The following is a 17,902-nucleotide window of genomic DNA, read 5'->3' on the forward strand; positions in this document are numbered from 1 at the left end:
CATTAGACGAAAAAAAAGAAGAAAAAGAAGAATAATACGCCCAGAAAAGAGGCGAAAAGGAGAAAAACGTAAAAAAACGTGAAAAAAAAGTAAGAGGAAGAGAAGGGAAAAAAAGGTGGAAATGGGTTTAAAAGTGATTTCGGCGGAGAAATATATATATATATATATATATATATATATATATATATATATACGCGCACACACACACATATATATAAACGTATTCTCCGTTGAGATATTGCAGCCGCTGCTGTGTCCAGGCCCAGGAGCCTTAGCACTGTGCTGTGATGTCACTCAATACCACTGACATCACTAGGTGTAAACAACATCTCTCCTTTGCTGTGTATGTGACTATGGAGCTGTTTGGTGATGTCGTCTATTATGGCCTTCATAGAAGCAACAGGAGATTGTTGCATCCATCTAGAACCCTCAGAACTACAGTGCTATGATGTCACTCACTTCCACAGGCCTTGCAGAGTGTAAACAACAACAACCCAGCTTTGTTGTGTATGTAACCATAGGGATTGTGATGTCACCTAGAACCTTCACAGCAGCGACAGCTTTATGAGGAGCATCAGCACTGCTCTGCCTGAGCAGAACCATCACCGCCATAGGTTGTCAAATAACCCGGATTTAACCCACACAGGTAAGTCCAATGGGGTGCAGGCATGTCCTCTATGCTTACAGCTTCCCGTGGGTGTTGGTTTGATACCGTTTGGGGACAGCCAAGGAGGCATCTGCAGGCAACAAAGGTATGTGTGTGCTTGTGTGTGTGTTTCCTATGCAGATCCTAAGCCCAGTGTCACATGCAAGTAGGAGGAGTAAGAAGGGTTCCTGGCAAATCCGGGTTATGGATTGCATTTAAAAAGGCCCCGTGGGAGTGCAATGGGCCCCTGTCTTGCTGCTTAGCAATAATGGTATGGGTTTAGGTTCTGCTGTATGTACTGGTGGTTGACTGCCCCCCAGCCCAGAGTGTGCATGGAAAATTGTCTGGCAGCCTCCCTGACAGCAAGCAGTGATAGTGCCCATGAAGGGGACCTTGTTGGGCCCGCCCCTTTCACGGTTATCGCTTCTCGGCCTTTTGGCTAAGATCAAGTGTAGTATCTGTTCTTATCAGTTTAATATCTGATACGTCCCCTATCTGGGGACCATATATTAAATGGATTTTTGAGAACGGGGGCCGATTTCGAAGCTTGCTTCCGTCGCCCTATGCATTGACCCGATATGGCAGTATCTTCGGGTACAGTGCACCACCCCCTTACAGGGTTAAAAAGAAAGATTCCTACTTTCATTGCTACCTGCTTGCTGGCTAGCCAGCTAGCCAGCCCTGTGGGCCTTGCTGCTGCTGCTGCTGCTGCTGCTGCAGCAGCCAAAAAACAAAAGGTGGTGCTGCTGCTGCTTCTGCTGCTTCTGCTTGTGTCTGGCCGCTGTTGGAGCGTCCAGGCACAGGACTTCTGCTGCTGCTGACTAAATGGCCTCCTTAATTGGATCATTTGAGTAGCCAGCACACCTGTGCAGGTAGGGCATGACATGATAGGCAGCTGCCTTGATAGCGGGTGGGTGCTGAATGTTCCTAATTGACAAAATAAGATTAATGCTTATGAAGAAATATAAAATCTCATCCCTTCCCCAATATCGCGCCACACCCCTACCCCTTAATTCCCTGGTTGAACTTGATGGACATATGTCTTTTTTCGACCGTACTAACTATGTAACTATGTAACATAACATGGGGGGGTCTCCTGGCTGTTCACACAGGTGTGTCATTGCTGTACATTGACCATGCATTGCTTCTGTGGTATTGCAAAGGCAAAGACAAATGCTTCCAGCCATCCATTGCACTAATGGATTGGTCATCAGCTGGCTGTCTATGTCCCGCATCAATATAGACCAAAGTACAGAGGGTTAGGCTATGCTATAGTGCACCTACCTGATGCATCAGAAGGTGCGAGGCCCTTGCTAAATTCTGTGCACAGACTTTGAGATCTATGCTTTAGACTGTATCTAAACCTGCTCCAACATGGACTGACATTCTGGCCTACTTTCAGCCGATGCGACTTGTCTGTCGCTGAACAGTCGCTTTTTATGTATTCAGCACCTATGTATAATGTTGTAAAAATGCTCTAGAAGCTAAAGTCGCAGAAATGTCACACATATTTGGCCTGCAACTTTCTGTGCGACAAATTCAAACAGGAAAAATCAGTATAAATCCTTAGAAAATTATCCCCCAGTGTCTCCATCTGCTGGCGGTATTGAATAAGCATTGCTGCACTGATGGGGTATGCATTAGACGAAAAAAAAGAAGAAAAAGAAGAATAATACGCCCAGAAAAGAGGCGAAAAGGAGAAAAACGTAAAAAAACGTGAAAAAAAAGTAAGAGGAAGAGAAGGGAAAAAAAGGTGGAAATGGGTTTAAAAGTGATTTCGGCGGAGAAATATATATATATATATATATATATATATATATATATATATATACGCGCACACACACACATATATATAAACGTATTCTCCGTTGAGATATTGCAGCCGCTGCTGTGTCCAGGCCCAGGAGCCTTAGCACTGTGCTGTGATGTCACTCAATACCACTGACATCACTAGGTGTAAACAACATCTCTCCTTTGCTGTGTATGTGACTATGGAGCTGTTTGGTGATGTCGTCTATTATGGCCTTCATAGAAGCAACAGGAGATTGTTGCATCCATCTAGAACCCTCAGAACTACAGTGCTATGATGTCACTCACTTCCACAGGCCTTGCAGAGTGTAAACAACAACAACCCAGCTTTGTTGTGTATGTAACCATAGGGATTGTGATGTCACCTAGAACCTTCACAGCAGCGACAGCTTTATGAGGAGCATCAGCACTGCTCTGCCTGAGCAGAACCATCACCGCCATAGGTTGTCAAATAACCCGGATTTAACCCACACAGGTAAGTCCAATGGGGTGCAGGCATGTCCTCTATGCTTACAGCTTCCCGTGGGTGTTGGTTTGATACCGTTTGGGGACAGCCAAGGAGGCATCTGCAGGCAACAAAGGTAGGTGTGTGCTTGTGTGTGTGTTTCCTATGCAGATCCTAAGCCCAGTGTCACATGCAAGTAGGAGGAGTAAGAAGGGTTCCTGGCAAATCCGGGTTATGGATTGCATTTAAAAAGGCCCCGTGGGAGTGCAATGGGCCCCTGTCTTGCTGCTTAGCAATAATGGTATGGGTTTAGGTTCTGCTGTGTGTACTGGTGGTTGACTGCCCCCCAGCCCAGAGTGTGCATGGAAAATTGTCTGGCAGCCTCCCTGACAGCAAGCAGTGATAGTGCCCATGAAGGGGACCTTGTTGGGCCCGCCCCTTTCACGGTTATCGCTTCTCGGCCTTTTGGCTAAGATCAAGTGTAGTATCTGTTCTTATCAGTTTAATATCTGATACGTCCCCTATCTGGGGACCATATATTAAATGGATTTTTGAGAACGGGGGCCGATTTCGAAGCTTGCTTCCGTCGCCCTATGCATTGACCCGATATGGCAGTATCTTTGGGTACAGTGCACCACCCCCTTACAGGGTTAAAAAGAAAGATTCCTACTTTCATTGCTACCTGCTTGCTGGCTAGCCAGCTAGCCAGCCCTGTGGGCCTTGCTGCTGCTGCTGCTGCTGCTGCAGCCAAAAAACAAAAGGTGGTGCTGCTGCTGCTTCTGCTGCTTCTGCTTGTGTCTGGCCGCTGTTGGAGCGTCCAGGCACAGGACTTCTGCTGCTGCTGACTAAATGGCCTCCTTAATTGGATCATTTGAGTAGCCAGCACACCTGTGCAGGTAGGGCATGACATGATAGGCAGCTGCCTTGATAGCGGGTGGGTGCTGAATGTTCCTAATTGACAAAATAAGATTAATGCTTATGAAGAAATATAAAATCTCATCCCTTCCCCAATATCGCGCCACACCCCTACCCCTTAATTCCCTGGTTGAACTTGATGGACATATGTCTTTTTTCGACCGTACTAACTATGTAACTATGTAACATAACATGGGGGGGTCTCCTGGCTGTTCACACAGGTGTGTCATTGCTGTACATTGACCATGCATTGCTTCTGTGGTATTGCAAAGGCAAAGACAAATGCTTCCAGCCATCCATTGCACTAATGGATTGGTCATCAGCTGGCTGTCTATGTCCCGCATCAATATAGACCAAAGTACAGAGGGTTAGGCTATGCTATAGTGCACCTACCTGATGCATCAGAAGGTGCGAGGCCCTTGCTAAATTCTGTGCACAGACTTTGAGATCTATGCTTTAGACTGTATCTAAACCTGCTCCAACATGGACTGACATTCTGGCCTACTTTCAGCCGATGCGACTTGTCTGTCGCTGAACAGTCGCTTTTTATGTATTCAGCACCTATGTATAATGTTGTAAAAATGCTCTAGAAGCTAAAGTCGCAGAAATGTCACACATATTTGGCCTGCAACTTTCTGTGCGACAAATTCAGACAGGAAAAATCAGTATAAATCCTTAGAAAATTATCCCCCAGTGTCTCCATCTGCTGGCGGTATTGAATAAGCATTGCTGCACTGATGGGGTATGCATTAGACGAAAAAAAAGAAGAAAAAGAAGAATAATACGCCCAGAAAAGAGGCGAAAAGGAGAAAAACGTAAAAAAACGTGAAAAAAAAGTAAGAGGAAGAGAAGGGAAAAAAAGGTGGAAATGGGTTTAAAAGTGATTTCGGCGGAGAAATATATATATATATATATATATATATATATATATATATATATATACGCGCACACACACACATATATATAAACGTATTCTCCGTTGAGATATTGCAGCCGCTGCTGTGTCCAGGCCCAGGAGCCTTAGCACTGTGCTGTGATGTCACTCAATACCACTGACATCACTAGGTGTAAACAACATCTCTCCTTTGCTGTGTATGTGACTATGGAGCTGTTTGGTGATGTCGTCTATTATGGCCTTCATAGAAGCAACAGGAGATTGTTGCATCCATCTAGAACCCTCAGAACTACAGTGCTATGATGTCACTCACTTCCACAGGCCTTGCAGAGTGTAAACAACAACAACCCAGCTTTGTTGTGTATGTAACCATAGGGATTGTGATGTCACCTAGAACCTTCACAGCAGCGACAGCTTTATGAGGAGCATCAGCACTGCTCTGCCTGAGCAGAACCATCACCGCCATAGGTTGTCAAATAACCCGGATTTAACCCACACAGGTAAGTCCAATGGGGTGCAGGCATGTCCTCTATGCTTACAGCTTCCCGTGGGTGTTGGTTTGATACCGTTTGGGGACAGCCAAGGAGGCATCTGCAGGCAACAAAGGTAGGTGTGTGCTTGTGTGTGTGTTTCCTATGCAGATCCTAAGCCCAGTGTCACATGCAAGTAGGAGGAGTAAGAAGGGTTCCTGGCAAATCCGGGTTATGGATTGCATTTAAAAAGGCCCCGTGGGAGTGCAATGGGCCCCTGTCTTGCTGCTTAGCAATAATGGTATGGGTTTAGGTTCTGCTGTGTGTACTGGTGGTTGACTGCCCCCCAGCCCAGAGTGTGCATGGAAAATTGTCTGGCAGCCTCCCTGACAGCAAGCAGTGATAGTGCCCATGAAGGGGACCTTGTTGGGCCCGCCCCTTTCACGGTTATCGCTTCTCGGCCTTTTGGCTAAGATCAAGTGTAGTATCTGTTCTTATCAGTTTAATATCTGATACGTCCCCTATCTGGGGACCATATATTAAATGGATTTTTGAGAACGGGGGCCGATTTCGAAGCTTGCTTCCGTCGCCCTATGCATTGACCCGATATGGCAGTATCTTCGGGTACAGTGCACCACCCCCTTACAGGGTTAAAAAGAAAGATTCCTACTTTCATTGCTACCTGCTTGCTGGCTAGCCAGCTAGCCAGCCCTGTGGGCCTTGCTGCTGCTGCTGCTGCTGCTGCTGCTGCAGCCAAAAAACAAAAGGTGGTGCTGCTGCTGCTTCTGCTGCTTCTGCTTGTGTCTGGCCGCTGTTGGAGCGTCCAGGCACAGGACTTCTGCTGCTGCTGACTAAATGGCCTCCTTAATTGGATCATTTGAGTAGCCAGCACACCTGTGCAGGTAGGGCATGACATGATAGGCAGCTGCCTTGATAGCGGGTGGGTGCTGAATGTTCCTAATTGACAAAATAAGATTAATGCTTATGAAGAAATATAAAATCTCATCCCTTCCCCAATATCGCGCCACACCCCTACCCCTTAATTCCCTGGTTGAACTTGATGGACATATGTCTTTTTTCGACCGTACTAACTATGTAACTATGTAACATAACATGGGGGGGTCTCCTGGCTGTTCACACAGGTGTGTCATTGCTGTACATTGACCATGCATTGCTTCTGTGGTATTGCAAAGGCAAAGACAAATGCTTCCAGCCATCCATTGCACTAATGGATTGGTCATCAGCTGGCTGTCTATGTCCCGCATCAATATAGACCAAAGTACAGAGGGTTAGGCTATGCTATAGTGCACCTACCTGATGCATCAGAAGGTGCGAGGCCCTTGCTAAATTCTGTGCACAGACTTTGAGATCTATGCTTTAGACTGTATCTAAACCTGCTCCAACATGGACTGACATTCTGGCCTACTTTCAGCCGATGCGACTTGTCTGTCGCTGAACAGTCGCTTTTTATGTATTCAGCACCTATGTATAATGTTGTAAAAATGCTCTAGAAGCTAAAGTCGCAGAAATGTCACACATATTTGGCCTGCAACTTTCTGTGCGACAAATTCAGACAGGAAAAATCAGTATAAATCCTTAGAAAATTATCCCCCAGTGTCTCCATCTGCTGGCGGTATTGAATAAGCATTGCTGCACTGATGGGGTATGCATTAGACGAAAAAAAAGAAGAAAAAGAAGAATAATACGCCCAGAAAAGAGGCGAAAAGGAGAAAAACGTAAAAAAACGTGAAAAAAAAGTAAGAGGAAGAGAAGGGAAAAAAAGGTGGAAATGGGTTTAAAAGTGATTTCGGCGGAGAAATATATATATATATATATATATATATATATATATATATATATATACGCGCACACACACACATATATATAAACGTATTCTCCGTTGAGATATTGCAGCCGCTGCTGTGTCCAGGCCCAGGAGCCTTAGCACTGTGCTGTGATGTCACTCAATACCACTGACATCACTAGGTGTAAACAACATCTCTCCTTTGCTGTGTATGTGACTATGGAGCTGTTTGGTGATGTCGTCTATTATGGCCTTCATAGAAGCAACAGGAGATTGTTGCATCCATCTAGAACCCTCAGAACTACAGTGCTATGATGTCACTCACTTCCACAGGCCTTGCAGAGTGTAAACAACAACAACCCAGCTTTGTTGTGTATGTAACCATAGGGATTGTGATGTCACCTAGAACCTTCACAGCAGCGACAGCTTTATGAGGAGCATCAGCACTGCTCTGCCTGAGCAGAACCATCACCGCCATAGGTTGTCAAATAACCCGGATTTAACCCACACAGGTAAGTCCAATGGGGTGCAGGCATGTCCTCTATGCTTACAGCTTCCCGTGGGTGTTGGTTTGATACCGTTTGGGGACAGCCAAGGAGGCATCTGCAGGCAACAAAGGTAGGTGTGTGCTTGTGTGTGTGTTTCCTATGCAGATCCTAAGCCCAGTGTCACATGCAAGTAGGAGGAGTAAGAAGGGTTCCTGGCAAATCCAGGTTATGGATTGCATTTAAAAAGGCCCCGTGGGAGTGCAATGGGCCCCTGTCTTGCTGCTTAGCAATAATGGTATGGGTTTAGGTTCTGCTGTGTGTACTGGTGGTTGACTGCCCCCCAGCCCAGAGTGTGCATGGAAAATTGTCTGGCAGCCTCCCTGACAGCAAGCAGTGATAGTGCCCATGAAGGGGACCTTGTTGGGCCCGCCCCTTTCACGGTTATCGCTTCTCGGCCTTTTGGCTAAGATCAAGTGTAGTATCTGTTCTTATCAGTTTAATATCTGATACGTCCCCTATCTGGGGACCATATATTAAATGGATTTTTGAGAACGGGGGCCGATTTCGAAGCTTGCTTCCGTCGCCCTATGCATTGACCCGATATGGCAGTATCTTCGGGTACAGTGCACCACCCCCTTACAGGGTTAAAAAGAAAGATTCCTACTTTCATTGCTACCTGCTTGCTGGCTAGCCAGCTAGCCAGCCCTGTGGGCCTTGCTGCTGCTGCTGCTGCTGCTGCAGCCAAAAAACAAAAGGTGGTGCTGCTGCTGCTTCTGCTGCTTCTGCTTGTGTCTGGCCGCTGTTGGAGCGTCCAGGCACAGGACTTCTGCTGCTGCTGACTAAATGGCCTCCTTAATTGGATCATTTGAGTAGCCAGCACACCTGTGCAGGTAGGGCATGACATGATAGGCAGCTGCCTTGATAGCGGGTGGGTGCTGAATGTTCCTAATTGACAAAATAAGATTAATGCTTATGAAGAAATATAAAATCTCATCCCTTCCCCAATATCGCGCCACACCCCTACCCCTTAATTCCCTGGTTGAACTTGATGGACATATGTCTTTTTTCGACCGTACTAACTATGTAACTATGTAACATAACATGGGGGGGTCTCCTGGCTGTTCACACAGGTGTGTCATTGCTGTACATTGACCATGCATTGCTTCTGTGGTATTGCAAAGGCAAAGACAAATGCTTCCAGCCATCCATTGCACTAATGGATTGGTCATCAGCTGGCTGTCTATGTCCCGCATCAATATAGACCAAAGTACAGAGGGTTAGGCTATGCTATAGTGCACCTACCTGATGCATCAGAAGGTGCGAGGCCCTTGCTAAATTCTGTGCACAGACTTTGAGATCTATGCTTTAGACTGTATCTAAACCTGCTCCAACATGGACTGACATTCTGGCCTACTTTCAGCCGATGCGACTTGTCTGTCGCTGAACAGTCGCTTTTTATGTATTCAGCACCTATGTATAATGTTGTAAAAATGCTCTAGAAGCTAAAGTCGCAGAAATGTCACACATATTTGGCCTGCAACTTTCTGTGCGACAAATTCAGACAGGAAAAATCAGTATAAATCCTTAGAAAATTATCCCCCAGTGTCTCCATCTGCTGGCGGTATTGAATAAGCATTGCTGCACTGATGGGGTATGCATTAGACGAAAAAAAAGAAGAAAAAGAAGAATAATACGCCCAGAAAAGAGGCGAAAAGGAGAAAAACGTAAAAAAACGTGAAAAAAAAGTAAGAGGAAGAGAAGGGAAAAAAAGGTGGAAATGGGTTTAAAAGTGATTTCGGCGGAGAAATATATATATATATATATATATATATATATATATATATATATATATACGCGCACACACACACATATATATAAACGTATTCTCCGTTGAGATATTGCAGCCGCTGCTGTGTCCAGGCCCAGGAGCCTTAGCACTGTGCTGTGATGTCACTCAATACCACTGACATCACTAGGTGTAAACAACATCTCTCCTTTGCTGTGTATGTGACTATGGAGCTGTTTGGTGATGTCGTCTATTATGGCCTTCATAGAAGCAACAGGAGATTGTTGCATCCATCTAGAACCCTCAGAACTACAGTGCTATGATGTCACTCACTTCCACAGGCCTTGCAGAGTGTAAACAACAACAACCCAGCTTTGTTGTGTATGTAACCATAGGGATTGTGATGTCACCTAGAACCTTCACAGCAGCGACAGCTTTATGAGGAGCATCAGCACTGCTCTGCCTGAGCAGAACCATCACCGCCATAGGTTGTCAAATAACCCGGATTTAACCCACACAGGTAAGTCCAATGGGGTGCAGGCATGTCCTCTATGCTTACAGCTTCCCGTGGGTGTTGGTTTGATACCGTTTGGGGACAGCCAAGGAGGCATCTGCAGGCAACAAAGGTAGGTGTGTGCTTGTGTGTGTGTTTCCTATGCAGATCCTAAGCCCAGTGTCACATGCAAGTAGGAGGAGTAAGAAGGGTTCCTGGCAAATCCGGGTTATGGATTGCATTTAAAAAGGCCCCGTGGGAGTGCAATGGGCCCCTGTCTTGCTGCTTAGCAATAATGGTATGGGTTTAGGTTCTGCTGTGTGTACTGGTGGTTGACTGCCCCCCAGCCCAGAGTGTGCATGGAAAATTGTCTGGCAGCCTCCCTGACAGCAAGCAGTGATAGTGCCCATGAAGGGGACCTTGTTGGGCCCGCCCCTTTCACGGTTATCGCTTCTCGGCCTTTTGGCTAAGATCAAGTGTAGTATCTGTTCTTATCAGTTTAATATCTGATACGTCCCCTATCTGGGGACCATATATTAAATGGATTTTTGAGAACGGGGGCCGATTTCGAAGCTTGCTTCCGTCGCCCTATGCATTGACCCGATATGGCAGTATCTTCGGGTACAGTGCACCACCCCCTTACAGGGTTAAAAAGAAAGATTCCTACTTTCATTGCTACCTGCTTGCTGGCTAGCCAGCTAGCCAGCCCTGTGGGCCTTGCTGCTGCTGCTGCTGCTGCTGCTGCTGCTGCAGCCAAAAAACAAAAGGTGGTGCTGCTGCTGCTTCTGCTGCTTCTGCTTGTGTCTGGCCGCTGTTGGAGCGTCCAGGCACAGGACTTCTGCTGCTGCTGACTAAATGGCCTCCTTAATTGGATCATTTGAGTAGCCAGCACACCTGTGCAGGTAGGGCATGACATGATAGGCAGCTGCCTTGATAGCGGGTGGGTGCTGAATGTTCCTAATTGACAAAATAAGATTAATGCTTATGAAGAAATATAAAATCTCATCCCTTCCCCAATATCGCGCCACACCCCTACCCCTTAATTCCCTGGTTGAACTTGATGGACATATGTCTTTTTTCGACCGTACTAACTATGTAACTATGTAACATAACATGGGGGGGTCTCCTGGCTGTTCACACAGGTGTGTCATTGCTGTACATTGACCATGCATTGCTTCTGTGGTATTGCAAAGGCAAAGACAAATGCTTCCAGCCATCCATTGCACTAATGGATTGGTCATCAGCTGGCTGTCTATGTCCCGCATCAATATAGACCAAAGTACAGAGGGTTAGGCTATGCTATAGTGCACCTACCTGATGCATCAGAAGGTGCGAGGCCCTTGCTAAATTCTGTGCACAGACTTTGAGATCTATGCTTTAGACTGTATCTAAACCTGCTCCAACATGGACTGACATTCTGGCCTACTTTCAGCCGATGCGACTTGTCTGTCGCTGAACAGTCGCTTTTTATGTATTCAGCACCTATGTATAATGTTGTAAAAATGCTCTAGAAGCTAAAGTCGCAGAAATGTCACACATATTTGGCCTGCAACTTTCTGTGCGACAAATTCAGACAGGAAAAATCAGTATAAATCCTTAGAAAATTATCCCCCAGTGTCTCCATCTGCTGGCGGTATTGAATAAGCATTGCTGCACTGATGGGGTATGCATTAGACGAAAAAAAAGAAGAAAAAGAAGAATAATACGCCCAGAAAAGAGGCGAAAAGGAGAAAAACGTAAAAAAACGTGAAAAAAAAGTAAGAGGAAGAGAAGGGAAAAAAAGGTGGAAATGGGTTTAAAAGTGATTTCGGCGGAGAAATATATATATATATATATATATATATATATATATATATATATATATACGCGCACACACACACATATATATAAACGTATTCTCCGTTGAGATATTGCAGCCGCTGCTGTGTCCAGGCCCAGGAGCCTTAGCACTGTGCTGTGATGTCACTCAATACCACTGACATCACTAGGTGTAAACAACATCTCTCCTTTGCTGTGTATGTGACTATGGAGCTGTTTGGTGATGTCGTCTATTATGGCCTTCATAGAAGCAACAGGAGATTGTTGCATCCATCTAGAACCCTCAGAACTACAGTGCTATGATGTCACTCACTTCCACAGGCCTTGCAGAGTGTAAACAACAACAACCCAGCTTTGTTGTGTATGTAACCATAGGGATTGTGATGTCACCTAGAACCTTCACAGCAGCGACAGCTTTATGAGGAGCATCAGCACTGCTCTGCCTGAGCAGAACCATCACCGCCATAGGTTGTCAAATAACCCGGATTTAACCCACACAGGTAAGTCCAATGGGGTGCAGGCATGTCCTCTATGCTTACAGCTTCCCGTGGGTGTTGGTTTGATACCGTTTGGGGACAGCCAAGGAGGCATCTGCAGGCAACAAAGGTAGGTGTGTGCTTGTGTGTGTGTTTCCTATGCAGATCCTAAGCCCAGTGTCACATGCAAGTAGGAGGAGTAAGAAGGGTTCCTGGCAAATCCGGGTTATGGATTGCATTTAAAAAGGCCCCGTGGGAGTGCAATGGGCCCCTGTCTTGCTGCTTAGCAATAATGGTATGGGTTTAGGTTCTGCTGTGTGTACTGGTGGTTGACTGCCCCCCAGCCCAGAGTGTGCATGGAAAATTGTCTGGCAGCCTCCCTGACAGCAAGCAGTGATAGTGCCCATGAAGGGGACCTTGTTGGGCCCGCCCCTTTCACGGTTATCGCTTCTCGGCCTTTTGGCTAAGATCAAGTGTAGTTCTGCTCACTTGGTCTGGCCAGAGGGTGTCTGGGGTACCCGGCTCCTTTGCCTGGGGGGATCGTCCTTCTTAACGGAGGGACTTCACCCCCCTGCTGCTATTAGGGAGCCGGCTTAGTCCCCAGACAACGGGGAGCGATCACCACCACCTACCTGCTTACAGTGGGGGAGGTGTTTATCCTGATGGACATGGCTGGATCAAGTGGAGCATCATCAGAAGGCATCCCTGAGTATGCTAAGCTCAGAAATGGAGTTCGGATTTCCTTATTGGATACCTGCAAGAGAGGAAAAGGATTATGTTTCGTGGTCGAGGAGATCTTATTCAAGTTGCTGGAAATTAAGAAGGAACAAATCCTGTCTATGCTTGAATTCCCAAGAAATGGACACTACGATGTTATATTGGCTTCTGAAGAGGACTTTAATTTTTTTTGCAGCAAGTACCAGCAAAAGAAGGCCAATCCAGTTTTGGAGGGTGTGGAGGTGACCCCGCATTTTCCGAACCAGGAGAAAATATTGACGGTACGGATGTATAGCCCATATATACTGGAAAAAGACATTGAGACTTTTCTTTCTAGATTCTGTGACAATATTCTGTCAAAGGGAAAAGTCCTGAACCAATATGGCCTATGGACTACAAAATGGAAATTTAAAGTTAAATTTAAAAAGGAACCTGACGGTAAAGTGATTTATCCACCTGGGCGATTCAAAATTGGATCGGTCAATGGTGACTTGTTCTATTCAGGGATGGAGGAATTTTGCCGTAAATGTAAACAATACGGGCACGGGAAAGACCTATGTACTCACTCATGGTGCTATAAGTGCCAGGAGGGAGGTCATGAAGCAGACACCTGCAACAACAACAAAAAAAAGAAGTGTCATCTGTGCGGTGAGGAAGATCACCTGGTAAATGTATGTCCCAAGAAACAAACAACGAAAAAGGAAACAGCTAAAAGGAGTAGGGAAGAAGAAGAAATTGGAGAACCTGAGTTGGAGGAAGTTCCAGCCAGAAAAGTGGCTGAAGAAAAGAAAAAGAAAGAAGAGGTTTATGTACCAATGGAATTTGGAGGTGTTTTGGATGGCATGTTGGAAAATATGCCAAAAAAGGAAAGAAGACCATTTGATATGGATTTAATGGAACTAAGGTCGAAATATGAAAATCGGTACGAGGAAGCTAGAGACAAAGTGTATTTTTCATTTCAAGCTGATATGGACAGATTTTTGGACACTTATAAAGTTCCATCTTGGTTGGGACTTCCAGTAAAAAGACAGATGATAAGAGGAACGATAAACCGCGGAATGATAGATTTCCTAATGGTATATGCCTGGAGAAATGGAATGTCTCTCTGATTAATTACTGGTGAAAGCAATGTTTGTTTGTTATTGTAAATGTGTATGTTTTTTTTTCTGGTTAAATCTTTTTTATTGATTTTATTTTGTGGTCATTAGTGTTAAGAAGAAATAAAAAATGGGTTACCTGATGATGAGCAACAATCGAGTTCAAATAAGATCTTGGAACTCTGATTGAGTTTCTGAGGGCTAACTTTATCTGTTCTTATCAGTTTAATATCTGATACGTCCCCTATCTGGGGACCATATATTAAATGGATTTTTGAGAACGGGGGCCGATTTCGAAGCTTGCTTCCGTCGCCCTATGCATTGACCCGATATGGCAGTATCTTCGGGTACAGTGCACCACCCCCTTACAGGGTTAAAAAGAAAGATTCCTACTTTCATTGCTACCTGCTTGCTGGCTAGCCAGCTAGCCAGCCCTGTGGGCCTTGCTGCTGCTGCTGCTGCTGCTGCTGCTGCAGCCAAAAAACAAAAGGTGGTGCTGCTGCTGCTTCTGCTGCTTCTGCTTGTGTCTGGCCGCTGTTGGAGCGTCCAGGCACAGGACTTCTGCTGCTGCTGACTAAATGGCCTCCTTAATTGGATCATTTGAGTAGCCAGCACACCTGTGCAGGTAGGGCATGACATGATAGGCAGCTGCCTTGATAGCGGGTGGGTGCTGAATGTTCCTAATTGACAAAATAAGATTAATGCTTATGAAGAAATATAAAATCTCATCCCTTCCCCAATATCGCGCAACACCCCTACCCCTTAATTCCCTGGTTGAACTTGATGGACATATGTCTTTTTTCGACCGTACTAACTATGTAACTATGTAACATAACATGGGGGGGTCTCCTGGCTGTTCACACAGGTGTGTCATTGCTGTACATTGACCATGCATTGCTTCTGTGGTATTGCAAAGGCAAAGACAAATGCTTCCAGCCATCCATTGCACTAATGGATTGGTCATCAGCTGGCTGTCTATGTCCCGCATCAATATAGACCAAAGTACAGAGGGTTAGGCTATGCTATAGTGCACCTACCTGATGCATCAGAAGGTGCGAGGCCCTTGCTAAATTCTGTGCACAGACTTTGAGATCTATGCTTTAGACTGTATCTAAACCTGCTCCAACATGGACTGACATTCTGGCCTACTTTCAGCCGATGCGACTTGTCTGTCGCTGAACAGTCGCTTTTTATGTATTCAGCACCTATGTATAATGTTGTAAAAATGCTCTAGAAGCTAAAGTCGCAGAAATGTCACACATATTTGGCCTGCAACTTTCTGTGCGACAAATTCAGACAGGAAAAATCAGTATAAATCCTTAGAAAATTATCCCCCAGTGTCTCCATCTGCTGGCGGTATTGAATAAGCATTGCTGCACTGATGGGGTATGCATTAGACGAAAAAAAAGAAGAAAAAGAAGAATAATACGCCCAGAAAAGAGGCGAAAAGGAGAAAAACGTAAAAAAACGTGAAAAAAAAGTAAGAGGAAGAGAAGGGAAAAAAAGGTGGAAATGGGTTTAAAAGTGATTTCGGCGGAGAAATATATATATATATATATATATATATATATATATATATATATATACGCGCACACACACACACATATATATAAACGTATTCTCCGTTGAGATATTGCAGCCGCTGCTGTGTCCAGGCCCAGGAGCCTTAGCACTGTGCTGTGATGTCACTCAATACCACTGACATCACTAGGTGTAAACAACATCTCTCCTTTGCTGTGTATGTGACTATGGAGCTGTTTGGTGATGTCGTCTATTATGGCCTTCATAGAAGCAACAGGAGATTGTTGCATCCATCTAGAACCCTCAGAACTACAGTGCTATGATGTCACTCACTTCCACAGGCCTTGCAGAGTGTAAACAACAACAACCCAGCTTTGTTGTGTATGTAACCATAGGGATTGTGATGTCACCTAGAACCTTCACAGCAGCGACAGCTTTATGAGGAGCATCAGCACTGCTCTGCCTGAGCAGAACCATCACCGCCATAGGTTGTCAAATAACCCGGATTTAACCCACACAGGTAAGTCCAATGGGGTGCAGGCATGTCCTCTATGCTTACAGCTTCCCGTGGGTGTTGGTTTGATACCGTTTGGGGACAGCCAAGGAGGCATCTGCAGGCAACAAAGGTAGGTGTGTGCTTGTGTGTGTGTTTCCTATGCAGATCCTAAGCCCAGTGTCACATGCAAGTAGGAGGAGTAAGAAGGGTTCCTGGCAAATCCGGGTTATGGATTGCATTTAAAAAGGCCCCGTGGGAGTGCAATGGGCCCCTGTCTTGCTGCTTAGCAATAATGGTATGGGTTTAGGTTCTGCTGTGTGTACTGGTGGTTGACTGCCCCCCAGCCCAGAGTGTGCATGGAAAATTGTCTGGCAGCCTCCCTGACAGCAAGCAGTGATAGTGCCCATGAAGGGGACCTTGTTGGGCCCGCCCCTTTCACGGTTATCGCTTCTCGGCCTTTTGGCTAAGATCAAGTGTAGTATCTGTTCTTATCAGTTTAATATCTGATACGTCCCCTATCTGGGGACCATATATTAAATGGATTTTTGAGAACGGGGGCCGATTTCGAAGCTTGCTTCCGTCGCCCTATGCATTGACCCGATATGGCAGTATCTTCGGGTACAGTGCACCACCCCCTTACAGGGTTAAAAAGAAAGATTCCTACTTTCATTGCTACCTGCTTGCTGGCTAGCCAGCTAGCCAGCCCTGTGGGCCTTGCTGCTGCTGCTGCTGCTGCAGCCAAAAAACAAAAGGTGGTGCTGCTGCTGCTTCTGCTGCTTCTGCTTGTGTCTGGCCGCTGTTGGAGCGTCCAGGCACAGGACTTCTGCTGCTGCTGACTAAATGGCCTCCTTAATTGGATCATTTGAGTAGCCAGCACACCTGTGCAGGTAGGGCATGACATGATAGGCAGCTGCCTTGATAGCGGGTGGGTGCTGAATGTTCCTAATTGACAAAATAAGATTAATGCTTATGAAGAAATATAAAATCTCATCCCTTCCCCAATATCGCGCCACACCCCTACCCCTTAATTCCCTGGTTGAACTTGATGGACATATGTCTTTTTTCGACCGTACTAACTATGTAACTATGTAACATAACATGGGGGGGTCTCCTGGCTGTTCACACAGGTGTGTCATTGCTGTACATTGACCATGCATTGCTTCTGTGGTATTGCAAAGGCAAAGACAAATGCTTCCAGCCATCCATTGCACTAATGGATTGGTCATCAGCTGGCTGTCTATGTCCCGCATCAATATAGACCAAAGTACAGAGGGTTAGGCTATGCTATAGTGCACCTACCTGATGCATCAGAAGGTGCGAGGCCCTTGCTAAATTCTGTGCACAGACTTTGAGATCTATGCTTTAGACTGTATCTAAACCTGCTCCAACATGGACTGACATTCTGGCCTACTTTCAGCCGATGCGACTTGTCTGTCGCTGAACAGTCGCTTTTTATGTATTCAGCACCTATGTATAATGTTGTAAAAATGCTCTAGAAGCTAAAGTCGCAGAAATGTCACACATATTTGGCCTGCAACTTTCTGTGCGACAAATTCAGACAGGAAAAATCAGTATAAATCCTTAGAAAATTATCCCCCAGTGTCTCCATCTGCTGGCGGTATTGAATAAGCATTGCTGCACTGATGGGGTATGCATTAGACGAAAAAAAAGAAGAAAAAGAAGAATAATACGCCCAGAAAAGAGGCGAAAAGGAGAAAAACGTAAAAAAACGTGAAAAAAAAGTAAGAGGAAGAGAAGGGAAAAAAAGGTGGAAATGGGTTTAAAAGTGATTTCGGCGGAGAATATATATATATATATATATATATATATATATATATATATATATATATACGCGCACACACACACATATATATAAACGTATTCTCCGTTGAGATATTGCAGCCGCTGCTGTGTCCAGGCCCAGGAGCCTTAGCACTGTGCTGTGATGTCACTCAATACCACTGACATCACTAGGTGTAAACAACATCTCTCCTTTGCTGTGTATGTGACTATGGAGCTGTTTGGT

General features: G+C 45.4%; 7 non-coding genes across 7 annotated transcripts; all 7 read left to right on the plus strand.

Moving 5' to 3' along the window:
* The first annotated feature begins 1,065 nt into the window (after positions 1–1,065).
* Positions 1,066–1,256, plus strand: LOC130347275 (U2 spliceosomal RNA). Its single transcript, XR_008885238.1, has one exon. It is a non-coding gene; the product is annotated as a U2 spliceosomal RNA (small nuclear RNA).
* A 2,093-nt stretch (positions 1,257–3,349) lies between these two features.
* LOC130347234 (U2 spliceosomal RNA) lies at positions 3,350–3,540 on the plus strand. The gene has a single exon (XR_008885204.1). It is a non-coding gene; the product is annotated as a U2 spliceosomal RNA (small nuclear RNA).
* A 2,089-nt stretch (positions 3,541–5,629) lies between these two features.
* LOC130347276 (U2 spliceosomal RNA) lies at positions 5,630–5,820 on the plus strand. The gene has a single exon (XR_008885239.1). It is a non-coding gene; the product is annotated as a U2 spliceosomal RNA (small nuclear RNA).
* Positions 5,821–7,915: 2,095 nt separating this feature from the next.
* LOC130347277 (U2 spliceosomal RNA) lies at positions 7,916–8,106 on the plus strand. Its single transcript, XR_008885240.1, has one exon. It is a non-coding gene; the product is annotated as a U2 spliceosomal RNA (small nuclear RNA).
* A 2,091-nt stretch (positions 8,107–10,197) lies between these two features.
* LOC130347278 (U2 spliceosomal RNA) lies at positions 10,198–10,388 on the plus strand. The gene has a single exon (XR_008885241.1). It is a non-coding gene; the product is annotated as a U2 spliceosomal RNA (small nuclear RNA).
* Positions 10,389–14,025: 3,637 nt separating this feature from the next.
* On the plus strand, positions 14,026–14,222 carry LOC130347246 (U2 spliceosomal RNA). The gene has a single exon (XR_008885212.1). It is a non-coding gene; the product is annotated as a U2 spliceosomal RNA (small nuclear RNA).
* Positions 14,223–16,319: 2,097 nt separating this feature from the next.
* On the plus strand, positions 16,320–16,510 carry LOC130347279 (U2 spliceosomal RNA). The gene has a single exon (XR_008885242.1). It is a non-coding gene; the product is annotated as a U2 spliceosomal RNA (small nuclear RNA).
* Positions 16,511–17,902: the final 1,392 nt, after the last annotated feature.

The sequence above is a fragment of the Hyla sarda genome, unplaced genomic scaffold, assembly GCF_029499605.1.
Source record: "Hyla sarda isolate aHylSar1 unplaced genomic scaffold, aHylSar1.hap1 scaffold_827, whole genome shotgun sequence".
Taxonomy (NCBI): Eukaryota; Metazoa; Chordata; class Amphibia; order Anura; family Hylidae; genus Hyla; species Hyla sarda.